Source organism: Peromyscus californicus, unplaced genomic scaffold (genome assembly GCF_007827085.1).
Source record: "Peromyscus californicus insignis strain IS unplaced genomic scaffold, ASM782708v3 Scaffold_3__1_contigs__length_106647218, whole genome shotgun sequence".
Classification (NCBI taxonomy): Eukaryota; Metazoa; Chordata; class Mammalia; order Rodentia; family Cricetidae; genus Peromyscus; species Peromyscus californicus.
Window position 1 is genome coordinate 105322239 of NW_026294551.1, and position 24280 is coordinate 105346518.

At 50.2% G+C, this 24280-nt stretch overlaps 1 long non-coding RNA gene across 3 annotated transcripts; it reads left to right on the forward strand.

Moving 5' to 3' along the window:
* The first annotated feature begins 4199 nt into the window (after nt 1-4199).
* Nucleotides 4200-24280, forward strand: LOC128123311 (uncharacterized). Of its 3 annotated transcripts, XR_008222643.1 has the most exons (3): nt 4200-4475; nt 13054-13188; nt 17920-24280. It is a non-coding gene; the product is annotated as an uncharacterized LOC128123311 (long non-coding RNA). The 3 variants fall into 3 exon arrangements; XR_008222641.1 differs by lacking the exon at nt 13054-13188; XR_008222642.1 differs by lacking the exon at nt 4200-4475 and having other exon boundaries at nt 4633-13188.

Consider the following 24280-nt stretch of genomic DNA (forward strand, 5'->3'; position numbering starts at 1 on the left):
TGTTCTGTCTGCACATATCCCTGCAGGCCAGAAGAGGGCACCAGATCTCATTATAGATGGTTGTGAGCCACCGTGTGGTTGCTGGGAATTGAACTCAGGACCTTTGGAAGAACAAGCAGTGCTCTTAACCTCTGAGCCATCTCTCCAGCCCCTACATGTTCTTTTTTATTCATTCACATTTGTTCAATGTAAACTTTTAACATGTACTGTATGATAACTAACATCAGTGCTGAGGATGGACCTGGGCCTCCCACATCCTTAGGCAAACTGTCTGTTTAGTTTCTGACAGGGCTTCACTAAGTTGCACAGGCTGTGTTAGAACTCAGATTATTCCTGCCTCAGGTTTGTGTCACAGTTTTTGTGCTTGCTTTGGAAATGTAGGGTTTTTATTATTACCTTTGTGTGTATGTGTGCATGTGTGTGTATGCGTGTATGTGTGTCTGTCTATCTGTGTGTGTGTGTGTCTGTGTGTGTGTCTGTGTGTGTGTGTGTGTGTCTGTCTGTCTGTCAACTTGTAGGAACAAGTTTAGCAGCAAGTGTTTTCCTCTTTCCCACTGGCCTGGCATCGTTCCCCTCCCTCACTTCAGCTCATGCCTCTCTGGGTAATACAACCAAGCTCAAGTAATGAGTAATGGTTGCACATTGCTAAGGATTCCTAATAAAGAGACTCTTTTTAAAACTCCCCCAAAGGGCTACAGAGCGGCTTCTTTCTTCCATTTGTGAGTCAACACTACAGGCTTAGGACTTAACTCCCACTTTACAGATGGGGAAACTGAGGTTCAGAGAGGCTTTAGGGCTGCCTTTACCTGCTGAGCCATCTTGCTGGCCCCTAGAAGTTTATTTCTTTTACACTGAGAGTCTTGGCAGCTGATAGTAACTAACCACCTTTTTGTCCGCTTCCCTCAGGCCCCATGAAAACCCAGAGAAACGATGTGAGGCCTATGCCTGGCCTCTCTCACCGGCCTAGGGCTTTCCCAATGATTCGGTTTGGCTGTGATTCTCTGGGGCTCCAAGGCCCTTTGCAGCTTTTCCATAGATTTGGTTGAGTTTTGGTGTCATCACAGGGCCAATAAGTGAGGTTTCTTCTTGGGAGGAGACCAGCATGGGCCTCTAGGGCTTCAGGCCAAACAGCAAGTTGTTTTCCGTGTATGTTGATGGAGACATGCTTAACTGGATCTCAGATCCATCATTTGCCTAATTGTGGGCGCTGAGTTAGGCCTGGTAAGGACAGGACTCCAATGGACCTGGGAGCATCTTTTAAAAGCCAGGCGTCCCTAGCCTGTGGTGAGGCCTATACAGCCAACCAGAGACTGTTTACCCTCCTGCATCCAACCAGCTAACCCTTTGGGTTCAGGCAGGGCTGAATTGGAGTGCCAGGGTGAGTCACCCCTGAAGGACCCTGAGCTGGCACTTCTGCAGCAGGAGAAAGTCACCTCAGCTGCAGAGCGGGGCTGGGCCTCCCCATGTCACATACAGCCCTAGTTCCTCTTTCCCACTGGCCTGGCATCGTCCCTCTTCTTCATTTCAGGCTTCTCCAGGGAATGCAACCAAGCTCAAGTAAGGAGTAATGGTTTCGCTAAGTCGCTGTGGAACAATCCTTTTCTACACTGTGAATATGTATCACTTTCATTGGTTAATAAAAAGCTGACAGGATGGCAGCTGGGCAGGAAGTTAGGTGGGAAAGCCAGAGAATGATGGGAAGAAGGAGGGCGGAGTCAGGAGAGACTCGAGCCAGCTGCCCAGGAAGCAAGACATGCCAGAGGACAGGTAACGCCACAAGCCACATGGCAATACATAGATTAATAGAAATGGGTTAGTTTAAGTTGTAAGAGCTAGTTAATAACAAGCCTGAGCTACTGACAGATCATTTAGAATTAATATAATTCTCCGTGTGGTAATTTCGGAAGCAGCTGCTGGGTATTTGGGACAGCTTCACTAAGTACTCCTAATGGACAGCTTCTTTTTCAATTTCCCACAAAGGGGTTCTTTGTTCTATTCACACACACGTAGTGGTGTGTCACCACTATGGACATATGGCTTCTTAACTCCCACTTTACAGATGAGTCCAGAGAGGCTCTAGGGGTGTCCAACTTGTGACTCACAGTCTGTATGTAGCAGTTTGACACACACACAAAGATTTGTGTATGTGATTTTTTTATTGAGGGAGCACAGGCTTGAGCATGAACTTTGTAGATGACAATGTTGTGTCCCAGTGTCAAAAGGTTTGACATACCTAGACAGTGCCCAGGTGGAATAGAACATAGTTGTACCTCCATGAAGTTCACCAAAGCGGGCAGCAAGGTTGCCCCTGCCGCAGCATCTATGGAGATAGGACACAGCAGAGACTACCTCAGTCTGTTCTCATGGTCCCCTGACCCAAGGCCACCTGGGTCTAGGACCCTAGACAATGGTGACTGCATAGCAATCACCATCAACTCTGGACTCTCCCTCAGAAAACAAGCTCCTGAGGGCAGGGTCATCATCAACACTGTACCTCCCGCCACATAGAAGCCACTGATCTGCAAGCCCCCTATCTGTAAGGTAGGGTTCCAGGGACACAATGGCACAGTCCTTGTTCTGTGTATGGCTCCCACACTAGAGGGGCAGTTATCAGTGAGCAAGCCCTGTCTCCCTTGGTCAAATGTCCTTTCCACGTTGCTATTGGAAAAGTCACTCTTTGAGGTCCTTGTATCCCCAACTTTGCTTGCCTTCTGGAGCACCGCAGTGGCCAAGAGCCACAGAAGCAGTGGCTCACAGTCCTGACGCTAGAGTTCTTCCACTCGCGAGGTGGGAGGGGGCTGCCTGGCTCACTCTCCTTGGGGTCTCTGGAACACTTTCTCTCTCTCTCTCTCTCTCTCTCTCTCTCTCTCTCTCTCTCTCTCTCTCTCTCTCTCTCTCTCTCTCTCTCTCTCTCTCTCCCATCTGTCTGTCTCTCTGTCTGTCTCTCTGTCTCTCCCTTGCTCGCTGGCTCCCTCTCCCCATGGAATCAAGACTCTGGGTTGGCTGATGTGCTTTTCAGAGTGTGACAGCCGCTGGCCAACAGAGGACAGCAAATACATTTTTTATGATCCCAGGAAACTCAGTCCAGTCACGTTTTCGCGCAGAGAGGCTGGCTGGGCTGTGGAGAGGGACAAGGCGTGTCTCAGTTATTCGGATCCTCTTTGGCCAAGAGGGGTGGTGGCTTCTGCAACGGTTCTGCGGATCCTTGGGTAGGGGTGTGGGAGGACGATTTCAGGAGCTGACTGAGCTAGGGCAAACTCCCCGATGTTGAAACCAAAAATACCTTTTGGGAGTCAGGGTGACAGCACCGGAGGTCAGTACCGTGACAGACAGAAAGTGTCCCCTTCGTGCCCCACCCCATTTCCAGAGCCTGGGGCTGCAAGAGTGCGGGTGGATTCGGAAAGAGAAAGCTCAACTTTCGGTTTGGGTCTGAAGGTGGGTTAGTTTGGGAGTAACTCTTGGGAACGAGTGGAGTGTACCCCCGAAATTTGGACTGGGGGTCTTCCAAGGCACTGCAGTCACCCCAGAAGGAGATTTGGGACACACAAGGGGTGGGCGGAAGAGCTGGGGGCGCTTGCTGCCTCGCCGGCTTCCCTGTGCGTGCGTGTGGAGGGGGAGAGCTGACGGCTGGGGGAGGGGCCGAAGGCGCTCGCTGCGGCAGGCACCCGGAGTTCCCAAAAGAAGGGGGCAGAGCCGAGGGCGGGTCTGAATCTTAAGTGGATGCCTCTCCATTTCGGGCACCCCGGCAGCCCCCACCTCCAGCTCAGGGATCCCTGAATACTGCCTGCTCCTCACTCCGACACCCGCAATCTCCCAGAGGGAGGCACAGTGGCACCCCCCTCTCTTGGCACATTAGAAGTGGGGAGTTTTCTCCCTCTCTTAGTATGGACCCTGGGATCTGATGTGTCCGCCTCAGCATCCCCCCGCAAGGGTCGCTACTGACATGGCCCGGGCCACATTTCTAGGAATGTGTGTGTCCGTGGACTCTATCTGGACAGGGTTTCTAGGAAGGTTTCCCCAGCCACCCCCACCCACCTCGCCACTGGGGCGGACGAGCTCAGCTGGAAAGCTTTCTCCCGGGCCGGGCTGGAGAGGAGCCGCCTCCCTTGTGTGGCCAACCCCCGGCCGGCCCTGCCCCCGCCTCGGGCCGGCCACAGGGCTCTGGGGGGGGCGGGGGCCGCCCGGGCGGGGGCGCGGCTTTGTGGCAGGCGCGGAGGCCGGGTGCAGCCCCGTGGGCTCGGCGCGCTGCTCTGGGTTGCTGGAAAACCTGTCTCTCCCAGCGTGGTTGGGGAGGGGGCTGGGTCTTGCTTTTTGTTTCTGGAAGTCCCCCTTCACCCTCGTTAGTCCCCGCGTGCAGCCGAGAGGATCGTGTGGAAAGGCTGCAGTGCCCCGGGGCGCACCCCGCCCCGCGCACGCCGGCCGGGGCGCCAAAAGGCACAGCCCCGGGGGGCTCCCTGCACCCAGGAGGAGGCGCGGTGAGTGCCCTGGCTCTTCCTGCACCGCTCCCTGCCCCGGCTGGGGTGGGGAGCGCGGCAGGTGGGTGCTCAGGCCTGGGGCGTGGGGTGCGGGGCGGCTGTCTGCCCGGCTGGGTGGGTGGGGACCAGAGCGGGGAGGTAGAGGCGAGGGCTCGCGCTCGACTCTTCAGGACCCAGCTCTAGAAGCTTGTCTAGGCTGCCGCCACCCTGGCGTCTGGAGACGCTAACCCCACCAGAACCCCTTCCCCAGAGGGGCGTGTGTGAGGCCAGGAGGTGGGACAGGGGCGAGGCGAGGCTCCCACTTCCTTAACGCTGGGGCTTGGAGATGAACGGGGAGGTGGAAAACCAGCCACCCAGCCCCCACCCCGGAAAACCTATTCGTGAAACTGACTTGCTGCGTGACCCCGATATCAATGCCGCGCAGAGCAGGGCTGCTGGCTCTCCGCCGCACCCGACACTCCACGTGCGTCCGGGGGCCCGGCTGGCAGGGAGCGCTGGAGGTCCCCGAGAGTCTGGAACAGCTTACCACCTTCCCCGAGATAAAGTTAGGGGGGCCCCTCCCTCTAGGAGCAGTTGGCCTTAGCGCTTTGGCTGTAGCCTAACCGGACTGGAGTAAAATAAATAGATTAAAACTAGGTTTCGGGGTGAGGATCCGAATGTCTGGGACTAAAACGACACCAAGTTGGGAGGTGGTTAGGAAAAAAACTTACTGATTTGTGTTTGGGGGAGTGGCGGCTCTGGTTTCTCTTGCTTCCAATCCCACCAAGGGGAGCGGAGGAATGTGCCGCTCACGTCTTCTGAGGACACATCCATATTTATAATTTATTTTTAGGAGAAGTTGTGAAACAGGGAGGGGTTAAAATGGAGAGAAAAGGTGTGCTTGGGATGGTGTCCTCTTGGGAACCCGAAGGCTAATTGAGCTATTAAAGATGGAAATAATTTCTCCCAATCTGGACTGAGCAGCAAATTTGACTTTAATGAGCGACAATTAAGGGCATAAATGGAACTTTATTTAGCTGGAGGTGGGATGGGGTGAGGTATTCGAGGCCCCTCAAACACTGGATTTATGCTTGATAAAGAACCTTGCGGCAGCCCTGGTATTTACTGGAATGTTTTCAGGCCTGATTGTGTGGGACCGATGGCGGGGGTAGATACAGTATCCCTCCCTCCGCAGCGACCCCCTGGCTTTGGGGGAGATGAACCTCCTTCCAGCAGAAAGAGGCAGGCATTTTTAGTAACTCTGCCTTCTTTCGAACCCTTTCTCTAAGGCTAGCAAGGCTGCTGGGACCTGCAAACCCCAAAGGGGCTCACTTCAGAAAAGAGGCTCCCAAGGCTGTGGGCCCAGGACCGGGGTTTTGAGGGCGAGATGAGTTTGTGTTTTATCCAACTGGCCCACAAAGTCCCGCTTTTGGGGTCATCCTAACTGCAAAGGATTCAGGCCCTGGCAGCCGCTGGAGGGTGAGGGCCGACACCCCCAGGCTATCGGTCTGAAACTAAAACCCCCCTGCAGAGAAAGAAGGCTGGCCCATTTGGTCAAAGGGAAAGGCTGTTTTAGGGTGGGAGGGTATTCTTATCCAGCTCTGTTCTCAGTACAAACCTGCAGTGGCCCCCTCCATGAGAGGCAAAAGGTAGCAGAAAGGGGACATACAGGCTCTACACACATCCCAAGAGGCTTCATGAGGCCTTTGGGTGGACAAGACCAGTAGGAAATGGTCGACTCTGGACTGTGTTTCTTAGCTTGAAACCCCTAAATACCACTGAGATAAACCATAATGCTAAGAGACTTCGATTTACCTGTCAAAGGAGCAAGCAGTCAGCTGTTTGCTTCCACCTGGATCCACGAATTTGTAATTCTCTGCTACTCCATGTTGAGCAAAGCATTTGTAAGAAAATCTGGACAATGAGTTGAGGAGGCATCTATAAGGCAGAGCAAATGTCCCTCTCAGGATGTTCACCTTAGTGTTCACACACACCTCTGCCCTCTGTTGGGTAAGCACAGCACACCATATATGCATCTACACACCCTGAGCTATTTGCAAACCTGAATTTAAATTAAGCATTCACAGCGGGGAATAGAATGCCTCAATAGCTTTTGAACTGAGCCCCTGATAGCAGATTGAGTGATTTGCTCCTTGTGGCACAGGGACACACAGATGACATTTGTGCTGCCTTGGCAGACAAGAAACGTTCTTTCCTTCCAGCGTTCCTTGTTTTTCTTACGAGGTTCGACAAGTCCACACCATTTCCAGGAGTCCGTGGTGGTGCTGTGGCTCACCCGTGGGTGATGGCCACATGTGAGCTGTGGTGGTGCTTTGCTCACTTGCTACCTTGAAGTGACAGCCAGATCCTATCGACTCTGCTAAATAATCTCAGCAAATTAGCCTTTAACGATACTTGTACAAATAGAGTATTTTCTGTGAATGAATGCGGCTGGAGCACCAGATGATGAGCTCAGATCAGGGGCTGTCATGGAGGTGATGAAGTGGAAGGTGAAAATTATGGAATTGTTAAAAATGTAGAAAGTCATGCAGAATTTAGTGTTAAATGTGAACCAATTCCTGCTTTTAAGGTGAGCATACCCAAAGCATAGGGCAGTGTTTACATTCAGCTCTGTGGGTCCACATGTGTGATTATGAACATATTTAGCAAACAGCTCCCTGTCTCCAACCAGAGTTTGCAAACAGGAAAAGTAGCATGGCAAGAAGATTATAAATCAGTACTTTGCAGTGAGAGGTCACAGTCACAAAATCAGCAAAGCATGTTCTAGCTGCCACCCAACTTCCCTCCTCTGCCAATAAGAAAAAAAAAAATCCAACAAGGAACTGTTGAATACTCTGAATACATTTAGGTTTTTCTCCCTTGGCCTGTCCTCGTAAAATTTCATTAAGCAGCTGCTGCTTCCCGCCACCCATCTCCTTGTGGATGGGAGTGTGGATTTGGGGGGTGGGGATGGGGTGGAGGCAACTTTGAATTTGGTTCCTTTGCAATATATATGTTGTACAGGGGAAATTTTCAACAGAAAATATGTCAATAATTATGACTAGAGGTGAGATAGAAAGGATGTGCCCTTCAAAACTAAATGTGCATGCATGACCCAAGCAGGGGAAACCCTGCTTCCTGCCCTCTTGTCTGACTGAAAGAAGGGCTGGGGCTGTAATTCTGCCTATTTTGCATAAGGCCCTGGGTTCAACCCATGCACTGTAAATAAACAAGAAGATTTGGGTGAGGTAAACTTAGAGCTCTCTGAGCTAGTAAATGGCTATTTTAGATATGAAAATAAAAATTAGTCAGGTACACAAGTCCCCACTTCAGAACCACTTACCAGAAAACACACACAGCGGAGACTTCATCAGAGAAGACTTCATCGGACTTACATTAGGTGCATTCTAACCTGAAGCCCTTCTTGCTTCTCAGATTTGGAACAAGATGAAAATAAACCCCTTCAACCCACACAAGCATGTTATAAACAGCTGTAGATTTTTCAGGGAAAGAGATGTTGAAGAAAGGGGTTGGGGGAATGGGAGCAATAGACTCTGGGGTCCCTCTATTCACTCCATGCCAGGCCAAACCCCCGGGCACCTCATGGTTTCTTTCCATAGCTGCCAGTGTTCTGCTGCGGCCTTCACAGTCCGTAGCTGTGGGGGCATGGGCAGATATTGACGTTTCCAGTCTGTCATTGTTTTTCTCACAAAGGACACTGGAGTTGTACAGACCCCCAGAGTCCACTTTCCCTCAGTGTTTCATGCACTGTAGTAGGAAGGGGACACCCTGGAAAACACAAAGGTAGTGATGTCCAGGGAGAGCCCCTGTAAGGTGGCCTAGCAGACACAGGCAAGCTCCTTCTGAGGACCCACCCTAGGTGGGGAGAGAAAGGCACGCAGGCACAGGGTTGAGCTGTGCTACTGAGTCTCAATGTAGTGTCCAAGTTTTGAGACCTCAGCAAACAGGACTCTTCTGCTAGACTCAGCCATGAGAGCTGTGCCTGGGGCCTGCTGGCATTAGTACCCAAGACAGCCTGGACTGCTGCCAGCTGAGGCCCAGACATGGCTTTATTGCTATGACTAGAGCCCAAATAAGCTCCAGATAGTGGCCTAGAGGTCTTTCGCCTGGGGTCTGGGTAGCAGCAGTTTAGTGAGAATGTGGGTATTTGGGTCCCTAGAGTGGTCCTCTCAGAGACCCCGCTAGCTTCAATAGCTTGGTGACCTTGTGGGCTCTGGGGAAGGATAGGTTCCTTCTGGACAAACAAAAGGAAACACACTTAGCTTCTAGAACACACACAAGGTTCTAGAAAATTCCACTACAGAGTTGTGCTTTTGTAGCCAAGTAAAGCCTTCGCTGCTGTCCAGGGGTGGTGAGCAAGGTTGGGGTGCCCTATGACCCATCTCAGCCATTGGTTAATTCTTTGCCAATCTCTCCCCCAGCCAGGCATCCTGGTGTACTCTTGGGAGTTGAGCCTTCTCTGCCTAGACCTGAAGAGGCAGAGCTGTGGGCCTAAAAGTGGGGAGAAGGTTGCAGGATATTTGATGACCTAGAGGGAGGGCCAGATGGGCAAAGAAATGGGGGACACCAGAGCCACCTTGATACAGGCTTGAGTGTGAGGCTTGGGTGGGTATGCTGGCCTAAGTTCTGCAGGGAAGGGTGTCTGCAGCCTGCTCAGCCTTGGCCGATCCACCTGCTCGGGGAAGCTGGGCTCAGTGTGAGTCAGCCAAACCCCTGGGATTCTCATTTGGTCCTACTAATTGAACTCCAGGCCTCAGGATGGCTCCTGGGCTCCTCAGTGTACCTCAGCCTGGCATTCAAAAGACCCAACCAGGGGCTCACGGGCCAGGCCATGTTTAGCATCACGTTCACCCGAAGAATATTTTAGGTGCTGCCTGGAAGGAGAGCTCTAGGCTCTGTTGTCGGCTGTCACATGGTAAAAGTGGAGTGGCAGCTTCCCAGGCCTGACCCAGATGCCTGGAGGCTGCACCAGCGCTTTGGGGCCACCCAGCCGGTACTGGGAATGTGTTGGGAAGGCTTTGGTGGCGTAAGCTCACTTCCATCAGCCCAGCCTCTTCTCTGAGATGGCCCAGTGTGATAGTCAGACTGCTGAGAGAGCAATCTTTGGGGACAGGTTAACCCTATGAAGCCCTTGGGTGCTCGGTGGCCTGGTGGGACACCAGTAGAAATCTCCAAGGTCAAATGTCTTGGGGATGACATTGCTATGGATTTCTTCTTTCCCAGATCTTAGTGGCCAGACCTCAAGGGGGTGTGTGGACATTCACAACCCCCCTTGTGACTTTGTCCCATTAGCTATAAATGCCCAGTGGCCCTTCCCTAAGACCTCACCCTCCAAGGGTCAGCCATGGAACCAGCCACTCACCTAGGTATTTCCATCCCAGCCTCCAAGGCAGCTGACTTTCTCCCATAATGCAGGAAGGGAGGCCCTGATGGATCTCTTCTCTCTGCTCATCAACAAGGGACAGGAATGAATATTTGGTGTTTGGGGAAAACGGGGCAGGCCCCTGTGAGTTCCTGCTTTAGGGCATCTCAGTGTGATCATTTCTGGAGCCTGCTGGGGGCAGGGGGCTGTCTCAGATGCCTGGTTCCCTGCACTTGGACTGAGTGAGGCATGTCTGTAGGAAACTCTGCCTAGAAACACGTGTAGCGAGTTGTGGCAAAGATACCGAGGATCCTGGGAGACTGTGCCTAGCACCACACACCCTCGGAAGGTTCACTTGTCTGAAGTTTGCTTTAACTTTCTGCATTTTTTTCCTTTTCAGTTTTGGCTCTTGGTGCCTCCGAGAGCCTCTACCTCCTGCCAGTTGGTTGGTTACCGCAGGGAAAATGAGGGACTTTTGGGGGCAGATGTGTTTCCATTCCGCTATCATAATGCCCCTAAAAATCCTTATTGCTCTTGCAGTATTCCTCGGGGGTCCCTGGGCCAGCAACTCACAGAAGAGAAAGTGTTCCCTGAGCCCCCTGCCCCAGCTCCTCAGGTTCTGGGGTAGACCTCCCCTCGCCGTGCTCAAAACCCGTGGAAAATAAAAAGATGCCGTGTGAGGCCACTTGCTAAACGTGCTTTTGCCCTCCAGGGGTAAAATGATGGTGCTCAGGCCTGGGAAAAGGCTGGCTATGGCTGCCATCCACCTCAGCTCCTGGGGATGTAGGGAGGCGGCAAAAGTGAGGAGAAGCAGAGTTACCAGTTTGGCAGGCCAGGGCCCTCCAGGGCTTCTAGGATCTTCACTGGGGGCGGGGCGGGGCTGGGAAGTCTTCGCCTGCCAGTTCCCAGAAACTGGACTCTTTCCCCACGCTGCCTCAGTTTCTCATCTTGCCAGCCAAGGGCCTATACTCCCTGAACTAGCCTCAGAGTTTCTTGGACATAGCTTGAAGGAATGGGAGGTCAGTGCCTACAGTATTAATTAGTATTGACACTCATGTTTACTAATACATGCAAATGACTCAGACAGGAGAGGTTAGAAGCCACAGCTCAGCTGCAAGCATGGGTTTTTGGAAGCAGCCTGTCTGCTTAGCCATATCCTCCCTAAGCACTGGGATTCTCGGTACCTCACACCTGAAACCCATGGCATAGAGCAGAAGTTTCTCCAAGTCTCTTAACATATCCACTAGGTGATTTTAAGTGAATTGTGTCTAAAGTTATGAATTATGCTAATAGGCATTTCTTTGCACAGTAAATGTTTAGTTATGGCAGCTGGTTGGTTTCCACTTAGGGTGGGGATATTTCACATGAATTTATATTTTTAAAAAAATGAGAGGATTTTTCTCACCCCCCTCCTTTTTTTAGACAGGGTCTCACTATGTAGCTTAAGCTGGCCTGGACCTTGATATATAGACCAGACTAGGCTCAAACTCACAGTGATCTGCTGCCTACTTCTGCCTCCCTGGCTGGAGTGGGTTTCTTGACAGAAAGCTGTGAAGCAAGCCCGAGGTGAATCCAGCTCCATGGTCTGTACAGTGTCCTAGGTCAACTTGTAAAACGCCTGTTTCCTAGGGGTGGTGAGGGTGCACAGAGAGGTAATTCAAACTCACCACGACTCCAGCTGTGACAAAACTGGTGTCCTGTGACCCCGTGAGGTAGAGCCACCTTCCAGCTCCCTGTCCCCAGGGGCCACTCCATGCAGACTCATCCGTGGCTCTGGTTTGTCTCACTCCCGGGTGACGTAACTCCTTCCTTGTTTGGCTCCTCTGTGAACTTGTTTTCTCTGGGAAATGGGAAGACTCAAACCTCCTGGACATGCCACCAGGTGGTCAAGGCACCACCACACAGAGCTTTCATGGACAGGGCACCAGGATAGGCAGGGGCACCATGCTGCTCTTGGCCTTGAAGGGTGCCAGTTCAAAGGGACAGAGTATGCTGAGCTGGGCTCAAGTGCCAGCTCCCAGCCAATCCCCCCGGGGTGGTGAGGAGGGAAACAGGCCTCAGCAAGGGGCCAGCTTTGGTTGCACTTTATGCTGTGTCATGGGGTGGGAGTGCCAGAGAGGGCTGGCCGGCCAGCTGGGGCAGGTACAGAGGCCAGCAGACAGCTCCAGCCCAGCTGCCAGAGCACACTCTCCCCATCCCCAGCCTGCCAGGATAGGGCAGGGCCCTAGGGGCACCCTTTACACACCTTTCCACCCACACATTGGGGAGAACTTTTAGGACTTTTTTATTTTTTTTTGAGACAGGGTTTCACACTGTAGCCTAGATTGGCCTTGAACTTGCAGAAACCCCAGTGCTCTGGCCTCTGTAGGCGTGACCTGCAGCACCATGGCTTGCCACTAAAACAAGTTCATGTGTCTCTCCGTCTCTGTCTCTGTTTCTCTGTGTGTGCACCTGTCTCTCTCTGTCTCTGTGTGTGCACCTGTCTCTCTGTCTCTCTGTCTCTGTGTGTGTACCTGTCTCTCTGTCTCTGTCTGTGTGTGCACCTGTCTCTCTCTGTCTCTGTCTCTCTGTGTATGCACCTGTCTCTGTCTCTCTGTCTCTGTCTCTCTGTGTCTCTCTGTCTCTGTCTCTCTGTGTGCACTTGTCTCTCTCTGTGTGTGCACCTGTCTCTCTCTGTCTCTCTGTCTCTGTCTCTCTCTGTCTCCCCCCGCCCCCAACTTGGAACTCTTTACACTTTTTTTAAGGTTGTGTCATTGAACCTGGAGATCCCTGACCGAGTGAGGCTGTCTGCATACAAGCTCCAGGGAGTTTCCGTTCCTCCCCTCACCGCAGGACAGGGTTGTAGAGACGTGCCCTACACCAGGCTGCTTTATGGGTTCTGGAGATCCAACTGTTCTGTGTTTGAATTTGGGCTCTTCTAAGGACTGGCTTTACAACCTCTAGCAAGTGACAATGCTTTATCCCTCAGTTTCCCTGGCTGTGTTAGAAAGACACACGGGGAGCAGTGGGAATGAGGCAAACAGATGTCCGTACAGACCGAGAACAGCACTGGACACAGTGTGTGCCGTGTGAGCCTTGGCTAATACGTCATAATAATATATACAACTTATCGTTAGAAGTCAGCTGTAGTCCCTCGACAGGCTGGTGGATGATATCGGGACATTACAGAGTCTCTCCTCATGACGAATATTACACAAGAGCCTCTCTACCCCTTAGGTGGGCCTCATCAGCTGGAGGATGAGATGGGGACTCAGACCTCTGCAGAGATGTGCTGGTAGCCACTCACCTGACAGGCAAGCCATTGGAGCCTAGATTTGGACTGGTCCCCAAAGGCCGGGGGTCCACACTTGGGTCAGTCTTGTAGTGTTGCTGTCTTGAACGTAATGATTTTGGAACCAGGGGCCCCATATTTTTATTTTGCAAGTTAGTCTGTCCTGCCTTGCTGTAACAGACTTCAAAATGGCCACTCTTCTGCTGTAAGTAGTTTGTACATCTGGGCCCAGGGTAATTTTTCAGTTCATCAGTCCAGCGTTTGATGAGTTTTATTGGTTTACTTTTTGAAACAGTCTTTAGTCCAGGCTGGCCTGGAACTGATTATGTAGCCCAGGCTGGACTTTAACTTCCGATCTTCCTGCCTGGCTGCCCTTCCTCAGTGCTGGAATTATAGGTCACACTCAGTTTTATGTTGTGCTGGGCCTTGAACCAGGGAGCCTCTCCATACATGCTAGGCAAGCATTCTCCCAACTAAGCTACATCCCCAGCTTTCAGTCTAGTGTTTTGTAATGGGGTTGAAAACTCCAGGAAAAGATGACATTCACTTTAGGATCGATTGTCCATACACATGCCTGCCCGTCTTTCTCACAGGCAGGGTGGGTGCTGAGGACAGGCCAGGTCCCTCTCCACTGAGGCTTGAGACCTTATAGAATAGGAACTCAGTGGATCATAAACTACTCTTTCTCCTGACCCGAACCTCCCTAAGCAACTGACCCCTTCTAGGGAAGCAGTGTCAGTTCCTCCACCCTGCTTGGCTCCTGGAAAGCTTTGTGAGAGTAGAGACTGAGGTCTGCTAAGACCCTCCCCGTGACCCCAAACTGCCCCAACACCAACACTGTTCAGTGGACACTGGTGTTTAACAGGCTCTGTGGGGTTCAAAGGCAACACAGATTTAAAGGCCTATACGGCTGGGTCTGTGAAGCCTGTCCCAGGGGAAGAAGCTAAGTACACTTAAAGACACTCATTTCCTTTTCGAGTGGGTGTGAGACCCGGCAGGGGCCATGGCTCAGGGTTTCTGGACTGTTACATAAGACAGTGTAGAGAATAAGTCAGTAGTATAACTTAGCTCTCCAGAGGCTGAGGCAGGAAGATCGTGAGACCCTGTCTCAAAAGACACCATACATGATGGCGTATGCCTGTAACCTCAGCACCCAGGAGAAGGACAGAATGGGACTTTATTACTGAGTGATCCACTTAGCATGAAAACATGCACAGTGGCATTTGGTGGCCTTGGGTGTATTCAATGTCATGTCATGCAGCCATCATCAAAATGAGCTCCAGAGCCTTCCCATCACCTGCCTGTCATCCTGCCCGCTGCTCCCCGCCCCCCTCCTTACCAGTCACTAATCTACTTTCTGGCATTTCATGCATGGGATCGTTCCGTCTGGTCCTTTTATGTGACACAGTGGTCTCAGAGTACAGCCATGTTGTGGTATAGGATGGACTTACCTTCTTCCTTTTCTCCCTTTCCTTCCTCCCTTCCATCCTTTTCCTTATGCTTTTTAATCTTTGGGTTTTTCAAGATCAGTCTTACACAGCCAAGACTACCTTTGAACTGGTCCCCTGCCCCTGCTTTCTGAGCTGCCAGTGTGACGAGCTTGTCTCCCCACACCCCGCTGAAGACTTGGTTCTCATCTGTGCCTGAGTCCTGTTCCACTTGTGGCTGTCATGAGCAATACAGCTGTGAATGTTCATGTATGAATGTACGCCTTTATTTCTCCTGGGTATACTGCTAGCAGTGGAGTTGCTGGTTCCTGAGACAACGACAGCAGATATCCCGTCGTCCAGGTGCTCCAGTGCGGTCTTCAGCTTGTTTCCTCTCTCCTCCCCTCAGTATGTCGCCTCTTGGCCAGTGTTTTGTTACTCTTTCTGCTCCGTGTGTGTGTGTGTGTGTACATGTGTGTGTACATGTGTATGCACATGTGTATTCAGGTGCCCATGGAGGCCAGAACGGGGTACAGAGTTTCCCTGGAGCTAGAGTTACAGATGTTTGTGAGCTACCCAAGGCTGGTGCCAGGATCCTCCAATAGAGAGCAGTAAGCACTCTTAATCACTGAGTCACCTCTCTGCCTCTTTCATATTTGTGTGTGTGCACATGTGACTCTGCGTATATGTGTGCACAGAGACCATGTGGCAGTCTGAGGACAGCATCACATATGGGCCTTCACTTGCCTTTTGCCTCTCCTTTGAGAGACTCTCATTGGCCTGGAACTTTATCAGGCTGAGCCAGGCTATCTGGTCTGTCATTTTCTGGGGATCTGCATGTCTCTGCCTCCTATCTCCTCATTGTGGAATACAGGTGCACACCACCACGCTCATTTTTTTCCATGGGTGCTAAAGATTCGAACTCAGAACCCCACATTTGCAAGGCATAATCTTTCCTGACATCCATCTCTCCAGCCCTAACATTTTAACATTTCCCTTTGTCTCAAACTTTCAGTGGGTGGAATTTGGAGAGGACAGGAGAGCTGGACAGAATCTGGAGTAGGGCAGTGTAGCATGGGAAGGGAGGAGCCCTGGGTGAGGAGGCTAGAGCAGCCGTGTAACTCAAAGGATTCAGGGTGAAACCACTACTTCAGAGTCTCTTTTCCAAACTGCAGTGTCAGCCAGCAAGGTCCCTTTGTGAGTGCACAGGGTGTGAGCAGCAGAAGAAGATGTATCGGATACAAGAATGTAAACCGTGGGTACCCAGGAGACACATGAGCAAGCCTCATCCTATCCCTGGAGTGGTTCCAATGACAGTTGGGTGTCCCCTGGTATGTCAAGATCCAAACCCATATCATTTGAATCTCCTGAAGTAAGATGACCCCATCCAACCTGTAGGCTCTAAGAACTTAAAAAACAATCTTTTGTCTGAGGCCACAACATCTAATCCTAGCTTCTAAGTGGGTTTAGATACTCCAGCAGGTGACAGGGCTGCACTTTCAGGAACACAGGCACACAAGGGAGCAGACGGCCGGAGCGACACAGATCCAGGGTGCCCAGTAGAAGCAGGTGGCTAGCCAATGCCTCCCAGCTCAGAACAGAAGGCCATTATCTTTCTCAAGGGCTAGCCTCTACCAACCCACAAGCCTCATTTCCCATGTTCACCTAGACTCTTGTCCCCAGGACTCATCATCTCTACTCAGTACTTTGGGATTCAGAGCTTCCAGAGTGCCGGGGTGATGTGTCAGTCCTTTGTCATGAAGGGGTATTCTGACTGGTTGGGGTGGGTAAAGGATCCAGCCGGGGACTCAGAGAAGAGGGGGTCTGAGGGTATTCGTTTGTTAAATGTGACTGAAACCTCAGGCCCCGCAGGCTGGGCACACAAGACAGCTGTAAGTCCTTGCCTGGTGCCTCTCCTGCCTGTCAGGCATGTGGTCAAAGAGAGCTGGTCTATTATTCTGTTTCAGCCAGGATGCAGAATGAACGTTTCCCATCTCGTCTTCCCTCCCTCCCAACCACCCTCTCTCTGAGACAGGATCTTCCTGTTTTAATCCAGGCTGCCCTCAGCCACGTAAGTGCCAGGATTATGGGCATTTGCTACAGCACCTAGTCAGAAGTGACTTTTAATACCCCACTAATGTTTTGTAATGATCCCAGACATTTTTAAAATGCAGTCCTTATGGTTAAGAGAAAAAGATAGCACAAAAGAGACCGGAGGGACTGGGCCTTCAGTGGATAAGGGTGCTCGCCATCAAGTCTGAGGACCGCAGTTCATCCCTGGGGCTCAGACGGTGGAAGGTGAGTGCTGACTCCCACGGCTTGTCTTCTGACCTCCACACGTGTGCTGTGGTGTGTGCCAATGGCACATGCACGTGCACATTCACACACACTTATGCCAAGTAAAGGAAAAATTTACTCCAAGTCCAACCTCACCTTCTAAAAACTAACCACCAAGCTGGAGAGATGGCTCAGTTGGTAAAGGGCTTTTTCTTTTCAAGTCTGAGGACCCAAGTTCAATTCCAGAGCTCATGGAAACAGCTGGGTGTGTGGTGCATGCCTGTAAACCCAGCTTGGAGAGGCAGAGGGTTGCCGGTCAGCCAACCCAGTCTAATTGGAGAGATCCAGATCAGTGAGAGAACCTGTCTGGACAGTACTTGAGGAACACCCAGAGTTGTCCACTGGCCTCCACACTTCATACATCTGCACACACGAAGGAAGTACCACCATTTGTGGTTTGTACCATTGACATAAATTTTATGGGCAAGATCAGGTGCCCTTTGTTTTGTTTTATCATGAAATGAAGACCAGAGTGTGGCCATTACCCGGAAGATGCAGCTCCCAGGGCCAGCCCAGGCCAGTAGCATCCAGCATCTCACCATATTTAATGTCCTCTACTGGTCAACATTTGTGTTAACTCCTGGACTTGGCTGTGAAAACACATACATTCCTTGGCGCAAGTACAAACCCAAGAAGTGGAATGTCTTCATCAGAGGATCTGTACGTTTTTAACTTCTGCATCGATTCCCTGGTGCCCTTCCGAAAGGTTGTGTGACTCAACAATGAATACATAAGGACCCCTGTTTCTGGCAGCTTTTCCCTCTAGCAGAGAAACAATATTCTCAGTGAGGTAAGAGGGCCTGGATGGCCCGGGTGGCCAGGTGGCCATGGCTGCCAAGGTGATCATGTAGCTTTCTGAGGAGACCAGCCATTCAGCGCTCTTGGGAGTCTAGGTTATGTAAACAAAGGCAGAGTTTGAGGAGGCGAGCCGGGAAACTCAGAGTAGCATTGTGCCAGCCAGTATTTATTTCTTTAGCATGGTTAGGACTTAAATATGGTCAAAACATATTCTTCTTTTTAATTTTACACAAACAAATATGTTCCCAGGCTGACACTTCCGATGCCAAGTTTCTAAGGGAAACAAAATTCTACCGCAAAGACAGTAAAGCAGCAGAGAGCCACTGAGGACAGAAGCTCCACAGAGAGAGGGACCATCCCACCGGCACCACACTGCCCAGCGCTGCTATGTTTTGGCTTCAGGTAAAGTTGCCAGGAGTCTCAGTGGGATATAGCAAAGCCAAGGTTGGGAAAGGCTTGGTTCTGCTCAAGAGTCCCTCTCTGCTTGATAACCTCCCTGCTGCCAGTCAGGTATGCTCCAGAGAGGGGCTGAAGGAAACAGACGCCGCTTGCGTTTCTGCCTTTCACAGTCATGTAACAATCAAACAGCCTGAAACCGTTCCAAACAGGCGAGTAAAGCAACATGTTATTTGGAGTGATTGCTTAATTTATTGAGCCACCACTGGACCTGTAATGAAGTAAAGTCCTCATAGCCCAAAGTTTTCTCTGCCTCCGTCCTCTGTTATGAAGGATATTTTCCGTGAGTTTCTCTGGAATTTTTGCCTCTTTTTTTTTTTTTTTTTTAAGTGTGTCAAGCTGATGTTGATAATAGATGTAAGCATTTGATGGGGGCTTGTGTGCCCCTGGTCTTGATATACATGATCTAATCCACCCATTTTCCTACTGAAGTAACTTATTAATCCCTATTTTACAGATGGACAAGCATAATGAGTGAGGGTTTGCTGGAGGGGGGCTGTCCAAAACGGTAGCTGCCAGCCACTTGTGATGATTTGTGTTTAAATTAGGTACATTTAAATACATTTAGCCAAGTGTGGGGTTACATGCTTGTATCCAAACACTCAGGAAACTGAGGCAAGAGGATTGAGGGGTTGAAGATGGCTTGGGCTACATAGTGAGTTCCAGGCCAGCCTGGGCTACAGAGTGATACCCTGCCTTTAAAATAAAATTTTATAATGGATTCCCTAGAGTGTCCTAGAGTCAATTCAAATGCTCAGTGCCCTGAGTAGGCTCACAAATCTCGATCACTGTGATGGGTGGAGAAAGTTCTGGAGCTGTCTGCAGGCCCAGAGACTTCACAGCTGTAATGAGCCAGCCAGCACCGAGACCAAGCACATGGCTCAGATGGCAGAGCTTCCCTGACCTTGCCCTTCCTTCTCTGCTGAGACATCATAGCACTGACCACAGGGTTTCATGTAGATCAGGCTGACCTTAAACTCATTCTGTAGCCAGGAATGACTTCAAACTTCTGTGTGCATGTCCACACGAGTTCCCATGTGTGTTGGTTCATATGTATGTGTGTGCACATGCTGAGGCCTGAGGTTGATGTCTGCTGTCTACCTTATATACAGAGAGGGGTCTCTCTCTGCTGGCTTGCTGTGGGGATCTCCTGACTATGTCTCCCAAGTACTGGGATTACAGGTGACCTGCCGGGCATTTCCATGGGTTCTAGGAATCAAAACTTAGGCCTTTGTGCTTTGCAGCAAACACTTTATGCACCAAGCCATTTCACCCGTCCCAACCTTGAACTTTTGAGCCTCCACCTCCTAAGCAGGATCCTAGGAATGCCTCACCACACTTGTGTTACGCAGCATTGGGGCAGATCCAGCCCTCGTGCATGATAGGCTCTCCTGACTGCACCACACCCCAGCCCCACACTGACACTGCTTATGGAAGTGTTCCCCTCAGCAAACACAAGCTAAGTGTGCACTATTTTGTGATTTCTAATGAAACAGTGGGTTGAGACAATGTCCAGCAGCTGCTAGGACACTAGAGAAGGGAAGCCAGATGTCATTTTTGAATGGAATGTGAAACCACCCACTACATAGTCCTACTAAAATAAATAAAACACAAATCTAAAGGAGCTTCCGAATCTGAGTACCAGTATATGAGAAATATGGGAGTTGAACATGAGGTCAAAAATAAGCAAAATCCAAACTCCAGTTAACCATAAGATGGTCCAAGTTCTTCAACAACCAAATGGGGAGTGAATTGTATGTCGATTAGGGGAGAAGTAACCAGCATGACCTGTTGTGACGTTTGAGCCTTCTCTAGATTCTGATTTCATGCAACTGTGAAGAAAGCACTCATGAGGCCCCAGGAACATTGAAGGAGGACCAGGTTTTCACTAGTGTTAAAGCATTACTGTTCATTTTAATGGGTGATGGTGGCAAAGCAGTTTTTCCTGTTGGAGTCTGATATATACTGGTGTTTGTAGTTTGCTTCGAGATAGGCTGGATGGTATATATGCATGGAACAAGACTATTGAGTTCATCCTCTCATCCCACTCCTACGTGTGTGCTGGAAGCTCTTAACAGCAGTAGTGAGAGATATGGCCCAGTTGGTGAGGAACTTGCTTGTTGCATTAACATTAGGATCTGAGTTTGGATCCCCAGCACTTGTGGAAAAAGCCAGGCACTGTAACATGTGCCTGTGACATCAGTGCATGGGCTGAGAGGCAGGAGGATCCCTGGGACTCACTGGGCAGCCAGTCTAGCTGAATCAGCAAATTCAGGTTCACTGGGAGTCCCTGCCTCAAAAATAAGGTGAGACATGGAACATATACCTCTAGTCTCCACAAGCATTCACATCTACATATACCACACACAAAAATGGGAAAATCATTTTTTTTTTCTGACTTCTCAAGGATATCAGATTGGTTCCTGTATTAGTTAGGGTTCCTTAGGGGAACAGAACTTTGTGTGTGTGTGTGTATGTGTGTGTGTGTGTATGTGTGTGTGTGTGTGTGTGTGTGTGTGTGTGTGTTCCATAAGTTATCATTTTAACTATATATAATAATTATATATACATATATACATACACCCATATATATAAAGGAAACTTACTAGAATGATTTACAGGCTGTGGTCCAGCTAGTCCAACAATGTCTGTGTACCAAAAAGGCCCAGCAGTTGTTCAGTCCATGAGGCTGGTGTCTCCTCTGGTCTTCAGTAGACTCTGAAATCCACAAGTAGGCTAATGCTGCTGAAGGAATGGACTTGCCAGTGAGAGGAAGCAGGCAAAGAGCAAGCCAGCGTCCCTCTTCCATGTCCTTTATATAGGCTGCCAGTAGAAGGCGTGGGCCAGACTAAAGGTGGAACATCTCACCTCAAAAGATTTGAATTAAAGGTTCATCTTCTCACCTCAGATATACAGATTAGAAGTGGGTCTTCCTATTTCAAATGATTTTATTAAGAAAAAATTTCTTACAGGTGTTTCCAGATACTTGGGTTTTAGTTAATTCCAGTTGTAGTCCAGTTGACAACCAAGAACAGCCATCACAGCTCCCCACTGCACTACTGTGTCTCCAGGTGAGCCTGGGGAACAGGCTTAGGATACATCTTCAAGCATCCTGACTCATCTCCATGGCAACTAGTAAGGACCAGCATTCAGAAGCCTACACTAGCGTCATGCCAGGCTGCCAATATCAATGTCAGGACATGATGTTGTTCCCTTTGGAGCCTCCCCCAGATGGATTTTCACAGCACCACCCTACTTGCCACACCCTTCTCTCTGGACCTTCCTGCATGGTCACCAAGAAAGGAGTGGCCAAGTGGGGTGGGGGCAGTCCCTGAATCATGTGTGTTCAGTTCTGACCCTGCCCTTAGTGCCAGGGCCTTTGCACCTTTCTGGACCTCTTCTGTAAAGTGAATAGAATATAAAGGGGCCAGATCAGGGATGGGGAGATGGCTCAGCAAGCTCAAACACTTGCTGCACAAGCACGAAGACCTGGGTTTAAATCCCCAGAGCTCATGTAAAACTGAATACAGTAGAGAACACATCTGTAATCCCAACGCTCCTCCAGGGTAAATGGGAGGCAGGGGGCTAGCTAGCCCGGTGTCCTCAGAAGAAAACAAAGAGCCCCTGTTTCAAACAAGGTGAAAGGCAAGGACTGACACCCAGGGTTATCTTATCTCCACTTATACAACATGGCATTTGTGCACCTGTACACACACACACACACACACACACACACACACACACACACATACACACACACATAACCCCAGCAAACTCAGTAGATCTCTATCAAGTGAACAATGTCTATGAGGACCTCATCTCCACCTGGTGGAGCCAGATTCAGGGGTGAAGGATAATCTTGATGAATTTCCAAACACCCTTGAAAGATGTGAGGCCAGATTGTCCTCTCACACCCAATTTAAACAAACAGCCTGGTTCCTTTGGGGCAAGCGTAACTCCTGACCCTGCTTCTCATGGTCACTGCTCCCCTGCTGTGCCCGGGCATAGGACACCTTCCCTGCTGCTCTCACCTGCTCAGGGCCACCCTGGAGCCCATGGTCCCCCTCTATGCCTGGCCACCTGCGTACTGATAAAGCAGGAAGTTAGTGCTACCAAGAGGCCAAAGATCTTCCTAACTCGATTTTTAAAATGAAAAACGTAGCCCATAGAGTTCAAGTCCCCATCTGACGCACAGAGCAGGTCAGCAGCAGGGAGAAATTGTTCCCTATAACAAAGAAAGCTGACTTTTTATTTTTCTTTTAAGACATGGTCTCATGTACCCCAGGCTAGCCTCAGACTTGCTGTGTAGCTGAGGATAACCTTGAATTTTCGATCCTCCTGATTCCATTTTTAGAGTGCCAGGCCAGGGTTACAGATATGTGCCACCGCTCCTAGTTTATGCGATGCTGGAGATAGAATCCAGGCTTCATACATGAAAAGCAAACGTACACTAGCTGCTACACCTCCAGTCATGAAACAGACTAGTTCCATGTTCTAGTTTTTGTTGGTTTTGTTTTAGTTGTGCTCTTCTGTTGTTGGGGTTTTTTTGGGGGGAGGGTGTTTTGGTTTGGGTGTGTGTGTGTGTGTGTGTGTGTGTGTGTGTGTGTGTGTTGCTAGGAATTCATGTAACCTAACCTGGCCTTGACAATGCTCTGTAGCCAAGCCTGGCCTTGAACTCCAGATCCTACTTCAACCTCCTAAGTGCTGGGATTATATGCATGAGTCCCACACCTGGCTAGAAGTTAGCTTCATTGCATCCTGTCCTGGAGCAAGATGATGGGCATGGCTTGCTCACCTTGGACTGAAGGGTTTGGGGTCCTGAGAAATTCAGGTGGTAAATCAGAAAAGCCTAGCTGTCTCCCACTCCATCCACATTCAATCCCACAGACATGGCTAAAGGAGTGTGTTCTAAGAAGCAAACTCTGGGGATGAAGCTAATTGAGATCAATTTACAAGATCCCTTCGAATTTGGGGGCTTCATGTGTGTGACACCCATGGACCATCCATGTGTAACCTCCGTGGCCCCTCAGATTGGTCCATGGTCCAGCATCCTTCTTCACGGCCATTCCGTCTGCTATTACCCAAAAGCTAAACTGCTCTCTCTGCTCTAAAAAAGCAGCACCCTGACTTGTTTACCAGCTAAGTAAGTTCTCATTTTCCCATTACTTTAGGACAAACTAGAGACTTTGCAGGTCCAAGGCTTGGACCTGGCTCCCTTGAGACTCCAACAGGGTAAGGATCACCTGTACCCGTACCCTTCCTTCCTCATTTTCGGTTCTTAGCTCCCCTCCCAGTCCTTCCAGTATCAGTATAGTTCTAATTGAAGATCTGCCGGCCTGGTCACCTAGTTATCAACCCCTCGGGGCTGGGGAACGGCCCAGCTGGTAGAGTGCTTGCTACTTAAGTAGGAACACATAAAAAGCTGAGCATGGTGGCACACTTACAATCCTAGAGCTAAGGAGGCAGAGACAGATGACTCTGGCCAGGGGCTCCCTGGCCAGCCAGGCTAGGCTAATCAGTAAGCTCAAGTCCCCAGTGCAAGACCCTGTCTCAAAAAGTAGCTTTGGGAAATGACACGTGTGCCTGGCCTCTGACCTACACACGTGTACACACACACATATACACATATGAACTGAGTATCTAGTCTCCCCCAGCCTTGTCAGCCATTTCCCCAGACTGTCAATCCAAGGGGCCGACCAGTCTCTGATGCTCACTTCTGTTTCACAGCTCCTGGATGGTGACATGTGGATGACATTCTAGAGTCATCAAAAGGTCCCACCAATACCACCCTCACTGCTCCATCTGAGTCAGAGAAACCCTCTACACCCACCAGGGTCTCCTGTCCTGATTTCTGTCTGGCAGGTCACCCTGATATCACAAGATGGAAGATGATCCCAGAGAAAAGACAAGATCTGATAGGACATCTGAGGTCTGATTTGTCTTCAGTGATTATACCTCATTTGTCTACCCCTCTTAGCTCCGTTCAGATCCCTACCCCAGCACTCACTTGGTGTTTGGGGGACCATGAGCCTCAGAGTTGATGTGAAGATAGCTCGCTGGCTTTTGCAGTAATCAACACTGAAAGTGTTCATTCCTTGCCTCCCCGCCAAGGTAATAATAAAACTCACAGCCTCATTACTTGCTTGTTAGCTAA